The 16,590-nt window shown below is 41.4% G+C and overlaps 1 long non-coding RNA gene across 1 annotated transcript in view; it reads right to left on the reverse strand.

The window, feature by feature from the left end:
- Nucleotides 1–16,590, reverse strand: part of LOC134484296 (uncharacterized) — a 40,654-nt gene that overhangs the window by 13,274 nt on the left and 10,790 nt on the right. The window lies entirely within an intron of this gene.

The following is a 16,590-nucleotide window of genomic DNA, read 5'->3' on the forward strand; positions in this document are numbered from 1 at the left end:
TTCATTCCTAATCTATACCATCATTATGGAGCCAGGTACATTAATGGAGACTTATAATTTATTACATCATTCAGTAAGTTGTAAAAATAAACTTTATACTATTCTTTGTTTTAATGAACATGCATTCCATGCATTGGTTAAACCATCATGAATTATTTATGTGAGTTCTTCAATATATTACAATTCGATGACCTAGATGACATTGCCTAAATATTTTTATTTGTCAATGATAGTCTATTTCATGTTCAACAGCAATGCTTTGTTGACTGAGTAATTATCTCTGCTAGGAATAAATTTTCAGGAAAGAAAAAGATACCTAATTTTAATTGATAGCACCCATGTTAAAATGCCAGGTGCCAATCATTTGTGGTCCCATCTCTGAAAATACAAAGAGATGATCATTCCTACGGGCTTACTGGTCACGGAGTCAAATTTAATTTGTGAGTTCTTTCAGTGAAAGATTAAAAACCAAGAGGACCCAAAGCTGTGTTTACAAAGCTGAACCTGTACCTCATCTCTCTCTCCCCATATCCCACCAGGAAATGGCTGGACTTCCAGGAGTGCTGACACACTCAAGATCACAGGAGAGACTACCACTTTTCAGGGGGAACTGCCTGGAGCCCTCAGAACACAGGAACAGAAGGGCAGTCTATTACAGGATACTTCTGGTTTCTATCTATTCCTTGTCGCTGAACCTGATCCACAGCTCTTGGTACACAAGATCCTTCAGGAGAGAGCTAGTGTGCCTGGAGTCCTGACACATAGGTTACAGGAGGATCAATCCATTATCAGAGACAGTAAAACCAGCTAACCGCAGAGAAAACGAGATGGTGAGAGGGAAGTATAATAGACTAATCAATGAAAACCAAGGTTACATGACATCATCAGAACACAGTTCTCACACCAACACAAGGCTAGGATACCCTCAACACAACAGAAAAGAAAAAGAAATGTTTGTACTTCAAATCACTTAACATGATACTGTTAAAGGATTTTTAAAAGGACATAAATAATTCCATTGAAGAAATACAGGACAATAGATGTAAAGAGATAGAAGCCCTTATACAGAAAACAGAAAAAATCCCTTAAATAATTACAGGAGTCCATAAGGAGTCCATAGGCAAATGGATGAAACTAGAAAATATCATCCTGAGTGAAGTAACGCAAACACAAATAAACACACATAGAATGCACTCACTTGTAAGTGGAAATTAGCCCAAGAGCTCAGAATATACACAATAAACTCATACACACTCTGGAGCTTAACAAGAAAGGACAAAGAGGGACGGCTTCAATCCAAATTACAAGGGGTTAGAAAATTATCATGGGAGGCAGATGGAGGAAGGACCCTGTGTGGGAGAGGGGAGTGAAATGGAAAAACAGGAAAGCAGGATAAGATGTGGGAAGAGGCAGGAAAGAAGCACAGTGGACCAGGAAAATGAGTGTAGAAAGAAGGAACATTGGAGGATGGGGGTAACCTCTAGAATGTCTCAGATACTAAGGATCCAACAAGTTCTCTGGACCCAACACTGATGACATTAGCCAACATACACAGCAACAGTGAGATTGAACCTGAAGACACGCCCTGCAGTAGATAGACATGACCACAGTGTAAGGATGGGACACTCACCCATCTCTTATTAAATCAGAGTTATTCGTGTCTAGTTGAAATGCAGGGGAAAATATGGAGCAGAGGCTGAAGGAAAGGCCATCAGGAGATCTGCAGACACCAAACCGGACACTGTTGCTGATGCTGAGATGTGCTTGCAAACAGGAGTCTGGTGTGGCTGTCCTCTGAGAAGCTCTGCCAGCACATGACTGACACAGACGCAGATATTCACAGCCAACCATTGAACTGAGCCTAGAGATCCCAATAGACGATGTAGGGGAAGGGATGATGGACCTGAAGGAGACTTTAAATAACAACAATATCAATTAACCAGAACCCCTCAGGGCTCCCATGGACCTAACCACAAACCATAGATTATACATGGTCTGGTACCCTACGTATGTAGCAGAGGACGGCCTCATCTCACACCAGTGGAAGGGGAAGCACTTGGTCCTTTGGATGCTTGATGTCCCAGAGAAGAGCGATTCTAGAGGGGTAGGAAAGAGTGAATGGGGCTTACGGAGTCACACTCTTAGAGACAAAGAGGAGGAATATGTGGAAGGGGGTTTATGGAAAGGGGGTGATATTTGAAATATAAACAAATACAATGGTTAATAATACTACTAATAAGAGTATTTTCCAAACATTAATTTACTGCACAGGGTATTTGGAATATTTATTGTTGCCTAGATGCATATTTCTTCCTACAGTACATGATATCTTGTTTCTCTGAGGAGTGTAGACTTAGATCTTCCTCTTCAAACAAAGAAGGCATAACAATTAACTCCTTTTTCCAAGCAAAGGTGATTGCAAATATGTCTGTAAAAGGCAGGAGGCATTTGTACAATATAATTGGGGGTCACCAAAAGAATTATTTACAAGCGAAGCTTGTAACGCAAACAGTTTGGGTTCAATCAACTTACCAGAATTGAAAGCATACCAGGACTTCTGGCCAGGCAACTGCATACATGTGTATACATCAAGACAAGAGATAGGAGCAGGGCACAGAACAGAACAAGAGTAATGAATGCTTGTGAGCCACTATGTTGGGGCCAGGGTCTGAACTCAGGTCCTCTGCAAGAGCAGTAACGGTTCTCAACTACCAAGCCACCTCTCCAGTCACACACAATCATTGTTTATACAGCCCCCAAACACAGCACCACTTGATGTGTGTAAACACGCACACTAGAAGTGCGGTGTGATTTATTTGTGTGAATGTTCAGTCAGTGTGATACAAACGCTCTTGTGTTCATAAATTTTGGCATCGCCGTTTTCACTTGAAGGTTCTCTTCATTCTCAGCTTCGGTGTTTACATACATCATCAAGAGAGGAACCGCCCTGACAGCCTACCCCGCATCCCCCCCATTTGCAGCTATGCCTGCCTTTCTTCACTAAGTTAAACACCACCTCAGACTCTACTCTTTCATTTTGTTCAGTGTAGTAGACTCACCAAAACCATAAAATGGAATCCCAGATGCAGAGGGAAGAAGTTTTGCTGTTTGTTACTTTGTTTGCTTTTAGTTGCTTTTTCCCACTTCCACCGGTTAGAACTTTGTCCCATTCAGTGGCAGGTACTTAATTCAGCCAGCATTAGGGAAGGCTGTGGGTGGAGTGTGATAAAAGGAAAATTACTGGAGAGAACTCACTGGGATTTTGACGATAAATACAAAGTGTTTATTGACTCGATTTTTCAGTCACACAGAACCCTGCACGGCACTGATTCGAACTAAAACTTCACATCTGACAATTGTTCGAAGGAAAAAAAAAGCCTTAAAGACAAATTGATCCAAGAAAATAAGCCCTAAGTTGTAATGATTGACCCTCTATAAAGAGAAACATTATTTTTTTAAAAAGACGATTTTGATGTTTTTGTTTAACAATTTCATATACTTATATAATGAGTTTTAGTCATTTCTTTTCTGTATTTCCCTTCCCAATTCCCCTTCCAAATCCCCGTCACTCAGCCTCCCATCCCATCCTTCAGTTCTCCCTTACTTCCTCCCTCTCCTCCTCTGTCATACCCTTGGTCAACCCCTTCTCTCACGCCATTCCCTCTCCAATTGGCACCGATAATCTGAATAAGTCCCCCCTCATCTTTCATGTCTCCTTTCTGTGTGTATTCCCTAAGTTTAATTAATTACATGAGTACAGAGGAATTCAATAGAACCACTTATCTATGGGTACAGGAATGAAGAAGGGAGTGAAGCAGAAATTTCTGGTTTCTTTGGAGACTCAACTGTGTCATGGATGTTGTTCTGGAAACTGTCTTAGGGGAGGATGTTTTGCTGAGAACAATCCCATGGTGTTTCTGGTAGCTGCCTGGGAAAACGGCATGTGATGTTTAGAAAGGGTTCGAGTATAACACTGGACAACAGTGGGCAACACCACGGCATTGGCTTGCCGTGACACTCTTCGCTGATGCTCAATGGACTTTGATGACTCTGGTCTTCATGGACCATGCTGTGGCATTGGTTCAACTTTCCTTCCTCACTGACCATTGTCTGTCATGACTTTGTAGAGAGAAAAGCCCCAGAGAACTTCTTGTGGTGACATTGCGGTGGCTTCTTGATGCCTACTCGAACCCAGGCCAATTGGAAGAGCTCAGCAATTTCTTCTGGGTTGAACTGTCCTTGGTGATTCGCGAATGGTGTTTGCAAGTGGATCGACCTACCTCTGTTGATTCATGTCAACTGAACTGATATCCTGATGATGAAGATTGAAATCGTCCCAGAGAACAATTTCTAAGCAGGTCCATATCATCCTTTGTTTGCCCTATTGTCCTTTCCTTTCCACTACCTCTGGTGGGTGGTGGGCTAGAGGAAGGTTAAAGGGTTTAAAAACTCTTACTAAAGTAGGTCTTGAAAAATCTAAGCCTGCAGAATAGAACCCTCCTCCAATAAATGTTGATTGCCAAGGGAGGGGAGGGTCTTTATGGCCTCTCCCATTTGTGATGAAGTGTTGAGCGGCCCAGTCTTGTGCCCATGGCCATAGCCGCCATCAGTTTAAGAGTTCAATGACTAGGTACAATCTGAAAGATATCCTTTTGCTGTCCCCTTCCCCATCTTCTGGTTCTTATATTCCTTCCACCCACTCTTTCATGATGTTCTCTGAGCTGTGGAGGAGAAGACTTAGCTGTCCTATTTCCACCTGAACAGTCCAACACCACTGATTCCCAGCACTTTGAACAGTTGTACGTCTCTGCCCATGGTAGTCAGAGGCTTCTTCTCTGATGAGAGCTGAGTGCAATGCTGATCTGTAGATACAAATATGGACGTTTGGAAGGAAGTTCGACAATGTATTTAGCATGAGGTTCTTTCATAGGGACTATATCACCCTAACCATCGGTTCTTGACGACTTTACAGAACCTGGTGTGTGTTCGCTCTTGTGGAATATGACTTGTATCTAATTGGAAAGCCACTGGTTACTCCCATGACTGCGATGCCACTAACACATTAGGGGCACATCTTGCCTGACATTTTAGCTTGAATGGTTCACACCCGAGTAAGGTTGTAGATGATTTTCTTCCCTGGAATCCTACATAGAACTTTCTTGAACCATGAAGGCTAGCCATTAAAAGGATGCTTCCACCTCAACGTTACATTGACCCTTCTGTGACCTGTGACCCAAAGGATTCAGTGTCCTCAGCAATAGTGTCTTACCATCAAGATCTGGAGGGCTACGAAGAACAATGGCAACAACCTATAAAGTTGTGAGGGCTTTTGGGATCTCGCTGGTCAGCAACTTTCAGGAAGACATTCCACATATGGCACTGTGATCTTTGCTAAATTTTGGTTTTCTGTTGCTCTGATAAATACACTCACCAAAGCCAGTTTGGGAAGGGAAAACTTTATATCATCTTATCTGTTCCAGTCCATCATCAAGGAAATCCAAGACAGGATTGTGAATCAGAAACTACAGAGACTGCTCACTGGCTTGCTTCTAAGCTCACATGCAACTACCTTTACAGAGTCCAGACCCACCGCATAGGGCAGTTCTGCCCAAAGTAGACCAGGCTCTCCAACATCAGTGAACAGTCAAGGAAATGCCACCTGGACATAGTCAAGGCCAATCTGAAGGGGGAAGCTCCTCGAGGGAGTTTCTTTCCTCCTAGACTAGCCATCACAAGAAATCAATGAAAATAAAAAAAGAAAAGAAATCAATATCTTCAGGGGGAGCATGGCTTATCCATGGAGGCTGCCTGCATTTGAACTGAACAGTTGATCTTGTAGATATATTCTGTAACACAACGTTTTATAACCCCTCTCACCAAACCCCGTTCTAACCTAATCACCTAAGGGGAGATGGAGTGGAAAGTAAGTTTTAAAAAAATAATTGGACCAGAAAGAAATGCTTCTTGGAAATAAAGGAAAAAAGGAAGCATTTCTGCATCCTTGATGCTTTCCTCGCATCATCTGTGCAAAGATAATGAAAACCGTTACGTTCCATGTACCATAATTTCCAATGTTACAAATCATATAAATAATACTGCTTATCACTCATAAAACACATTGGCACTAATCATTTTGATGTGTTTTTCTAACTCACTCCTAATGTAGAACTGATGAACTGGAATTGTTCGCCTGCTCATTTATATACGAGGGAAGTGAGGTTTAAACATCGAGCCAATTTCCCAATACACTAAGCTAATAAATGGCAGAGCCGCACTTTCTCTGGCTTCATGGCGTGGCCTCGTGAGAAATGCAAGTCAGGGTACCTTGGCAGGGAATCCCAAGGATCAATACATGGCATCTGAAAGTTGTCTTGGATGCAAGACTGTGAGTGAGGCTCAAGTCAGCTGAGCCCCAGCTCAGGATTCCTGAAACAGAACACCAGAACATGTTAGAGAGCGAGGAGACTAAACTAAACTTCTGGGAGTCCTCAGCAGATTGTACAGATCCAGGGCTGAGAGTTCATAAGTATGTTGGTCTTTGTGGGGGTGGAAAGGAACACTTATTTAGATCCCCACCTCCTACTATGTGCTACTACAGTGGAGGCAATGCCTTAAGTCCAAGGTTTTTTGTTTTGTTCCTGTGTATGTGTGTGTGTGTGTGTGTGTGTGTGTGTGTGTGTGTGTGTACCTATGTGCATGCACAGTGTATAATGTAGGGACTAATCCATTTCTCTTCTACCTTATTCATTGACGCAGCATTTCTCAGTCAAACTCAGAGTTCACCAATATGACTAGTCTTTACAGCTATCTTGCTCTGGGTATCTACCCTAACTCTACCTCCCTGGACTGGGATTCTGTGTGGGCCACAAAGCCTACCCATCATTTACCTGAGACCTGTGAGTCATCTCCTCAGCTGCTAAGTTCAAGTCCCGGTGTTGGCCCCATCTCCTTTATTTTGTTTTCTTATTATTTTTTTCCGTCTTGGTCATAATATCAGAACCAGGTTGAGGTATGACTGGCTCACTCAAACAATCACTCAAATCCCTCCACACAAATGTTTTCTAATATGAAGGAGGACCCTGCTGACTCTCTGTCCTGTAAAGTCTTACCTTAACAGATGAGTTAAAGGATTGGTTTATCCTAGTGGGTGATTGTGGATGCTGTAGTTGATGTTGAGGGAGGCTGGCAAATGAGGGGCCACAGCTGAGTCACTTATAATAACAGATACAAAGCTGAGTGTGGTAGTGCATACCTATATTCTCAATACTCGCGAAGATCACAAGTTCAAATCCAGCCTGGGCTACATAGTAAGTCCAAAGACAGCCTGGGCTACATCATAAATCCAAGGCCAGCCTGGGCTACAGAATAAGTACAAGGCCATCCTGGGATACATAGAATGTCCAAGGTCAGCTTGGCCTACTTACATGAATCTTCTCCAAACAACAACAGGTTTTTTCTTCCTTTTTGGTTTCTGTCTCTCTATTTCCTCTACACTGATACCAGTGCTGTAGTTTGGGGTGGTGGAGGAAAACTTTTGTCATCTCTGCTGGTCCAGGATCTCCCTAGCAGCACTGCAAACCAAAGAGGCAGCAAACAAGTCTGTTTCGATTTTTGAAGAAAAATATGACACATGGGAAGTGCTGTCTGAGGAAATGGCTCTAAGATGGGACAACACCTCAGGAGACTGGACTTGGATCTTGTGCTAGTTTCCTCGTGATAAAAACAATGATGTTCTCATCCAGAGTCTGTGTTGGGAATACAATGCTGTGCTTTCATTTCAACACTGCACAATCTCCATATGGCATCCCTTGAAATCTTGTCTGATATTAAACAGATTATAGGAGAGACAAGTTGAGTATAAACACTGTCATTAAAAAGGGTTTAAACGAGGAATTTTTTTTTTCTAAATTTTTGTCTGTGGAACCAGGTTCAGTGTTCTGCATAGGCTCTAAAACACGGCAATTTCTTTCTTTTTTTTTTTTTTAATCGCCAAACAGAATGGACCTTATATCCTTATATTTTTCTATCTAGGTCTAATCGAGACAACAAAATACCATTCTTTGCTTAAAAAAGAAAACTAATTGTGTTTCTTTGGCTTTTTTTTGTTAATTTCTTATTTTTAGTGTTTTGGGGTTCAGTTTAACAATTATGTTTTCATTGAATTAATTATATTCTTACTTTCTAGTGTAGATAAAAATTTAGGTTGCTGTTATTTGTTTCTAATCTAAGAATTAGTGTTGTAAATAAAGTTTCCACTTAGCACATTCACAGTTATGTCTCACACATTTTGATAGTATGTTTCCTATCTTCTTCTTTTTTTCTTACTGTTACATAGTTTCATTATTTCTTGACATCTGTATTACTTGTGAATGTGTGATTTAATGTTTCTGGACTGGGAGACTCCTGTTGTCTCTCATTGAAGACGTCTATTTTAGTTTCGTTGTATTAGCAGAACACATCCCGAGGGGCTGGAGATGCAGCTCAGTGGACAGAGTGCTCACTTGGCTCTCACACAGCTCTGGGCTCCACCTACAGGACCTCATCAGCCTGGTGTGGTGGTCCATGCTCAGAGTCCCATTACCAGGAGGAGAACCAGGAGTTCAAAATCATCCTCGGGTGCATAGTGTGTTTGAGGCCAGCCTGGGCTACATGAAGCCTGTATAAACAAATATGTAACACAGGACATCTTTTCTGAGGCATTTGCCATACTTTGTTCTGTGGTTTCTGAGTATCTGAAAAGTCCAGGGGTACTTGAAGGAAAAGAACATCCTGGTGCTACTAGGGACTGTCAGTCAGAGACATTGGCTGGTGACGCCATCTCATCCCAGCTGATTTTCTGCCTGCTTCTGTTGCTGATAGGCTGATTCATGTCCACAGCTTTGCTCATAATCGCCCTGCTTCCCTTTTAGCTGTACCCATTCTTGCTTCTTGCTGAGGCCGTGATGGAATTAGTGACACAGAGAATTGGTGTCTCCTTCCAGCCCACTGATTCTCTCAACAATAAGTTCTCTGTATTAATAGTTTCTCTGTTGCCTACATTATCAGAAATACATAGAACACTCTTTTCTGTTTTATTTGGACACTGGGTTTCATTATGTAGGTAGGACTGGCCTGAAACTCACTGTATAAACCAGGTCGTCCTTGAACTCACAGAGATCAGCTTGCTTCTGAATGCTGGGATTAAAGGGGCATACCTGGCTTCATCTTTTTTAATTTTTTTTAAATTTATATCTATGGTGTGTGTGTGTGTGTGTGTGTGTTTGTGTGTGTTTGTGTGTATGTATATGTGTGTGTGTTTATGTGAGTGTGTGTGTTTGTGTTTGTGTGTGTGTATGTGTGTGTGTATGTATGTGTGTGTTTAGGTGAGTGTGTGTGTTTGTGTGTGTTTGTGTTTGTGTGTGTATGTGTGTGTGTGTGAGTGTGAGTGTGTGTGTGTGTTTGTGTGTGTTTGTGTGTATGTGTGTGTGTGTATGTGAGTGGGTGTGTGTGTGTTTGAGTTTGTGTATGTGTATGTGAGTGTGTGTGTGTTTGTGTATGTGTGTGTGTATATGTGAGTGGGTGTGGGTGTGTTTGTTTGTGTTTGTGTATGTGTATGTGTGTGTGTGTGTGTGTGTGTGTGTTTTGACCAAAAAGTCCATCAGATCCTCTGAACCCTGATCCTCTGCAAGAGCATCCTGTGTTCCTAAGCAGTGAGCCATCTCCCACCCCTTCTGCCTGCTCTAAAGTCCACTTCATTGTTCATCTTGCCCAGACATGCCTTTAATTCCTACTTTTAGTGTTCATTTTAATTCAGTGAGTTACTATTCGATTTTCTTTTGTTTCTTCTATTACCTCACCAGGATGTTTGTTTTGGAAATTTCTCATTGACGAAGCTTGAATCCTGACTTTAAAATCCTTGCTGATGATTCTGACAATGGTTTTCTCTTGGTGCCACCAACAGGGAACTGGTTTTTCTCCTCTGCTTTTCACTTAGGGGGATGGTCATGGTGTGACGTGATTTCCATTTTGACATCATTTGTCTAAGATGTCAGCAGTCCTGACAATGTGGGTGCAGTGGCTGTTTATCCTTCATAAACTTTTGGTGGTGTTTTGGTTTTTCTGAATTTGCCTGATTGAATAAAAGGGATTATATCTCCAGTCCATATCGACAGGCATATCTTAGAGGGGTCAGGAAGAGAGGGTCTCAACCTTCCTAATGTAACTGTTGCAGTTTGTTGCAGTTTCCTCTCCAAAAAGAATCGGCCAGTACAAAGAAAATGCAACTCAATTAATATGAAAACAATCCAGCGTCTAGATTGGGCAGATCCACCCTACACTGTCCTATTCCTAGCTCCCAAATCCCTCATCCCTTGCACCTTTTATTTGCCTGGTCTCCAGCTTCTCCTTCTCCCATGACAACTCTCTCCTCACTTCTTTCCTTTTTTTTCCCTGACTCCTCCCCCTTCTCACTCCCCCCTCCTGATTCCTCCCCTCTCCTGACTCCTCCCCTCTCTCTCCCGACTCCTCCCTCTGCCCAAATCTCGAGCTCTTGCCTTTATTTTACTAATTCAGAGAGAACTACAAGGCAGACCACAACATTTCCCACTTTTTGTCCAGTTAAAAAACCTTTTCCCTATACATATGTGAACTAAGTTTATTACCATTCTGTAATTTATAAAACCAACAATACACTCATCACCCAGTGCATCAATTTTGTTCAGTAACCATGTCATCTATACTAAAAACTATACCTGATTATATCCTGGTTCTAGATCCTATGCCACCTGAAAACCACCCTACCAGATTTATCATCTTTCTCAATACTAAACCGCTTGGGTTGTCTATGAGTCTTCCAGTCTCCAACCACATCAGAAATCCAAGAATGATTAATATTACCTGAAAATATGGGAAGCACAAAACATGGCTTCCAAGCTTAGCCAATTTATAGAGACTGCTGATCACCTGGACAGTCCCCCTATTCCTCAATATGTCGGAGCATCAGTCTTCAGCCTTCTAGCCCAGGATCAGCTGACAGACTTTGAATGCAGATTTTGAAGGGCTGATCACCCTGCCTTGGCAGAGATTATCAATCAACTATTCTGCATAATTTGTCCCTTTCTGGACAGTGTTTTGTCTGTAGATGAATTGAAGCAATTTGTTCAGTGGCTGTGTCACCACGATTTGAGCAACTCCATTGATGCTCAATTTCTTCTTTGAGTCTAAGGGGTCCTGTCAGGGGCAGACAGGTCTCTAGTCAAATGATCTAGACAAAAAAATGTCCATATCGGGTTATTCAGTGGACTTCTGGTGCCCTTGAAGATTTCCTATCTACATAGGTGTTTCTGAACTGTTAAGCATAGACTACCGTTGGCCCTCTCTAATAGAAGAATTTCCAAAACCCATCTAAACTGACTCAGAACCATGACTTTGCAATCTGGTCTTTAGCTGGTTCTTGTTAATCAACTAAAAATAATGTATGATAGCAGTTATAGGACTGTGTCTAAGACTTGTATTCTTAGATGCATAGTGGAGGCACAATGCTAATGTTAAAGTAGCAATATTAATCTCAATTATAAATCAATAAGGAAGTATACCAACGAAAACCTCGCATTTGTGTAAAATGCATTCTATACCAACGAAAAGATTGCAGCTTCAACTTTGTATCAATTACAAACATTTCTATCAATGTAAGATATAGCTGTAAAATTTTGTTTAAGAGTATGTTTGCTAATCTATCCCTGTTTGTCTATTTCTCTAACTTGTATGTATTACTATATCACCCCCCCCTTTTCTTTTTAACTAAGAAGGATAGAAAGGAGGAAAGGAAAGATAGCAATCCCTGAGTTTAAATTCTCTAGTTCCCCCTGCCCAAAGCTACATTTGTATAGTATCCCTTAAAAGAAAACATATCCAGTGTTCTTAGAATAACCAGAACCATCCACCCCAACATAAGGAACTGGGAAGATAATCTTCCTCGTCTTCTTCCAGCTGAATTGGGGTGAAGAATTCCCTTCTGGGGCCCAAGGGGAATTAGGAAAAGTTGGCTTTGTCAGAGTAGAGGTAGCTGGGATTTGCCTGCCAGTCACTCTGTGCTGAGAAAGTTCATCTCTTAGCTGACCTCTTGACTATGACAGTCTGAAGGGCTGGATAAGTAAGATGGCCATTCTGGAAAAGTTCTGAAAGCAGGCCTTGAAATGAAGCAGCTTCAGTGTAACTGAGGGAGATTCAAACTCGAAGTTGGACTGGAAGGTCCCGGAATCTCAGTATCCCAGATTGTGGGTCATTTCAGGGCTGTCTTTCTCTTCTTTCCTCCTGCAGCACACAAAACTTTACAAGCATCATATAGTTCTGTAAGCGCATCCACATGGAGTAGGCAGGGTGCACAGCTTAGTTAATAAAGATCAAGAAAGAAAGGTGACTGCCTTTCTTCACGTTAGTTTGATCATATAGTCAAACCGTACCATAATTTTGTAATACATGCCATTTTATAGGATGCATGTAATAACAAGTTATGAGAAATTCGTACTCAAAATATTACTGGCTGTTTATAGACATTTTAGTCTCAGCCAGTTCATACATGGAGACCTAAACATCCTCATATATACATCACCTATTAGTTGATTGTCGTAGTCTCCCTTTTCTTCTGTGTTGCCGAGGACTTCAGGAGGTCTCCCCTTGTCATGTCTGATCTTTATCAGCTTGGAAGGAACCCACAGCTTTCTTCTCCTGTACAAACATAGGCATAACCCCTTCCCCAGAGTAACACATTTCCCATTTTCCATTCTGACATCAGAATATCCTTAATATAAACAGGCTGGTTCAGTTCAGTAGTCTTTTCCACAATCCAATGTCTTTCAGCAGCTGTGCTGTTTTGTTCATCAGCATTTAAAAAATTAAAAAATTTAAAGTTAATAAAGCACTATGTAGCCTATCTCTGGGAGTTTTTGTTGCCCCTTTTTGCCTGTTAATCATCTCCTTTAGACTTCTATTAGATCTCTCCACAATCGCTTGTCCTGTAGGATTGTGTGGTACACCTGTAACATGTTTTATTTTATAATATTCAAAGAAGCGCTTAATCTTGTTAGAGATACATGCTGGACCATTGTTCGTTTTAATTTGTATGGGTATTCCCATTATAGCCATAACTTCTAATAAATGTGTAATTACAGAATCTGCCTTTTCTGACACTAAGGCAGTTGCCCATTGAAATCCTGAGTATGTATCTATAGTATGGTGTATGTATTTCAGCTTACCAAACTCTGTAAAATGGAGAACATCCATTTGCCAAATTTCATTTCTTTGGGTGCCTTTACGGTTAGTTCCCGTAGGCAATGGAGTTTGATTATATAACGAGCAAGTAGGACATTGCCTCACAGTCTCCTTGGCTTGTTGCCAAGTGATAGAGAATTCTTTCTTTAAGCCTTTGCTGTTAACATGGTGTTTTTTATGGAATTCTGAAGCCTCTAGTGCACTTCCTATCAGTAGCTGGTCAATTTCATTATTACCTTGCGCCAGAGGGCCTGGCAGACTTGTATGAGATCTTATGTGTGTTATATATAGTGGGTAACTCCTATTTCTGATCTTTTGTTGTAGCTGAGTAAATAGTGATGTCAATTCAGAATAATCCTGAATAAGTTCTGCAGTCTCTATGTGCAAAGCAACCCTTTCTACATATTGAGAGTCAGTTACTATATTAAGAGGCTCTTGAAAATCTGACAACACCATGAGTATTGCATATAATTCAGATTTTTGAACTGACTTATAGTCACTCTCAGTCACCTTGCTTACATTTTCTGATTTACATCCTGCCTTTCCTGACTCACTGGCATCAGTGTAAAATGTAGGGGCTCCAGATATTGGGGTTCCCTTTATTATACGAGGGAGGATCCAGGTAGTTCGTTTTATGAACTGAAGTCGCTTGCTTTTAGGGTATCTGTTGTTAATCTCTCCTAAGAACTTACTGCACGCTCTTTGCAAATGTTCAACTTGTACCCACAAAGAGGCAATTTCTGCATTAGTAAAAGGTACCACAATTTCAGCCGGGTCCATTCCAACTAATTGTCGAAATCTCAATTTTCCTTTAAGTATCAATTCAGAGACCTTCTCAATGTAGGTTTTCAGTTTCTTACTCTATTTATGTGCTAAAAATATCCATTCTAAGATATAATCTTCCCTCTGCATGAGAATTCCTGTAGAAGAATGAGTAGAGGGTAAGATGACTAATATGCAGGCCATCTTTGGATCAATACGATCTAGATGTGTGTCCTGCAATTTCCTTTCTACCAAAGCTAGCTCTTTCTCAGCCTCAGCTGACAGTTTCCTTGGGCTATTTAAATCTTTATCGCCTTGTAACGTTTGAAACAAATTGTTCAACTCTTGACTGGTCAAGCCAGTCACAGGCCTCAACCAGTTAATATCTCCCAGTAGTTTCGGAAATATCATTAAGTGTCCTTAATTGCTTTCTTTTGAATTGCACCTCTTGTGGCCTAATCCTTTGTCGACTTATTTTATACCCTAGATAATTAATAGAATCCCCTCTTTGCATTTTCTCAGGAGTGATTCATAATCCCCAGCAAGGTAAGGTTTTTTTCACTTCATCACACATTCTTTCCAGGATATTTATATCTGAATCAGACAATAAAATGTCATCCATGTAATGATAAATAATAGATTGGGGAAATTGTTTGCGAATCATCTCCAATGACTGCTGTACAAAATATTGACACAAGGTAAGGCTATTCAACATTCCCTGTGGCAGGACTTTCCATTGATATCTTTTTATGGGCCGACCTCTATTGAGGGAAGGCACTGAAAAGGCAAACCTTTCCTTATCGCCTTCATGTAGAGGAATAGTGAAAAAACAATATTTTAAGTCAATCACTATAATAGGCCATTCCTTAGGCAACAAAGAAGGCAGCGGGATCCCAGGCTGCAGGGAACCCATCAGCTGAATAATCTTATTAGTTGCTCTGAGATCTGTCAACACCCTCCATTTTCCAGACCTTTTTTTAATGACAAATACTGGAGAATTCCAAGGGCTGGTGGACTCCTCTATATGCTGAGCCTCCAGCTGCTCCTGGACTAGCTGTTCTAATGCCTGTACTTTTTCTTTTGTCACAGACCACTGATCAATCCAGATGGGTTGGTCAGTCAGCCACCTTAGTGGCAAGGCTGTTGTTGTCTTAACAGCAGTGGCTCCTTGTGGTAGCACTAAATTGTCAGCCTCTGTTGTATCTTGGTTATGGACAGCTTGGACCATCTCTAACTATCCTTGATAACATTCCCTGACTGATTTAAAGTTTTCATTAGGAGCCTGATGAATTTCACGGCCAGACCCTGAAACTGAGGAGATATTAATTTGAGTTTTCCACTGCTGTAGTAGGTCTCTTCCCCATAAGTTAATGGCTATATCAGCCACGTATGGCCTTAATTTTCCTACCTGACCTTCTGGTCCTATACATTTAAGCCAACTGGTGCTGTGTATTATTTGGGATAAAGTGCCAACACCTTGAAGCTGCATATCCACTCCTTGAAGTGGCCAACTAGTGGGCCAAGATTTTGGAGAGATGATGGTTACATCTGCTCCAGTGTCAATCATTCCTTCAATTTCAATATTGTTTACCAGTATTTTTAGTTTTGGTCTTTTGTCCACTATAGACGTTGTCCAAAATGTACATTTTTCGCTCCCTTTGAGGCTTTTGGGATTGTCCATAGGACTTCCCTCAGACTCCTCTGGGCCCAGAACATCTATTTTTGAATTCATGCCATTTAATTGTTCTGAGGAAGAGAACTCTCCTTGCCTGGCATTGGGGCCTGCGAGAGGCCCCCTGGAAGTTTAATGGCAGGATGCGGCCCCATCTGTCTGTTATTGCTCTACATTGCTTAGTCCAATGTCCACGTCTGTCACATTTTTGACACATTCCAGGAGGCATAGTCCCCCTTTTGGTATTACTTTGGTTTTTCTTGCTGTAATATCAGAGATGACCCTGCTCACCACAATTAAAACATTTGAAATCTTGGGTCATCTCTAGCTGCCCAGTGGCAGCTTCTCCTATCACAGTCGTATCAGGAGAACAAGATCCAACAATAGCTGTATATCTAATCCACTCATCTATTGGTGCGGACCTCGCCTTCAGTGGTCTGATTACTTCCCTGAATTCGGTATTTGCATTTTCAAAGGCTAAAGACTCAATTATCGCCTTTCTTGCTGCTGAATCTGATACACTCCTTTCCACAGCTGAGGTAAGCATTTGTAAAAAGTCAGGGGAGGTTTCTTTAGGACCTTGTATGACTTGAGTGAATGTTTCAAGTCTTTTCCCTGATTCTGCGATTTTGTCCCAGACCTTTAAGGCTGACGATCGACACCATGCCAGAGTTTCTTCATCATATACAGCCTGCACCTCTACTTCAACAAAGCGGCCTTCACCAAGCAGTTGATCTGTGTAAATCTCTCTGCCCCTAGCTCTATTTTGTCGTGCTGTCTCCCTCACTTCTTCTCTCCACCACGAAATCCATTGTATATTTTCAGCAGGCTCTAGAATTGCTCTTACCATATCTTTCCATTCTTGGGGGATTACTCTATTTTTAATAGCCCAAGAAATCAAGAATTGT

Source organism: Rattus norvegicus, chromosome Y, assembly GCF_036323735.1.
Source record: "Rattus norvegicus strain BN/NHsdMcwi chromosome Y, GRCr8, whole genome shotgun sequence".
Classification (NCBI taxonomy): Eukaryota; Metazoa; Chordata; class Mammalia; order Rodentia; family Muridae; genus Rattus; species Rattus norvegicus.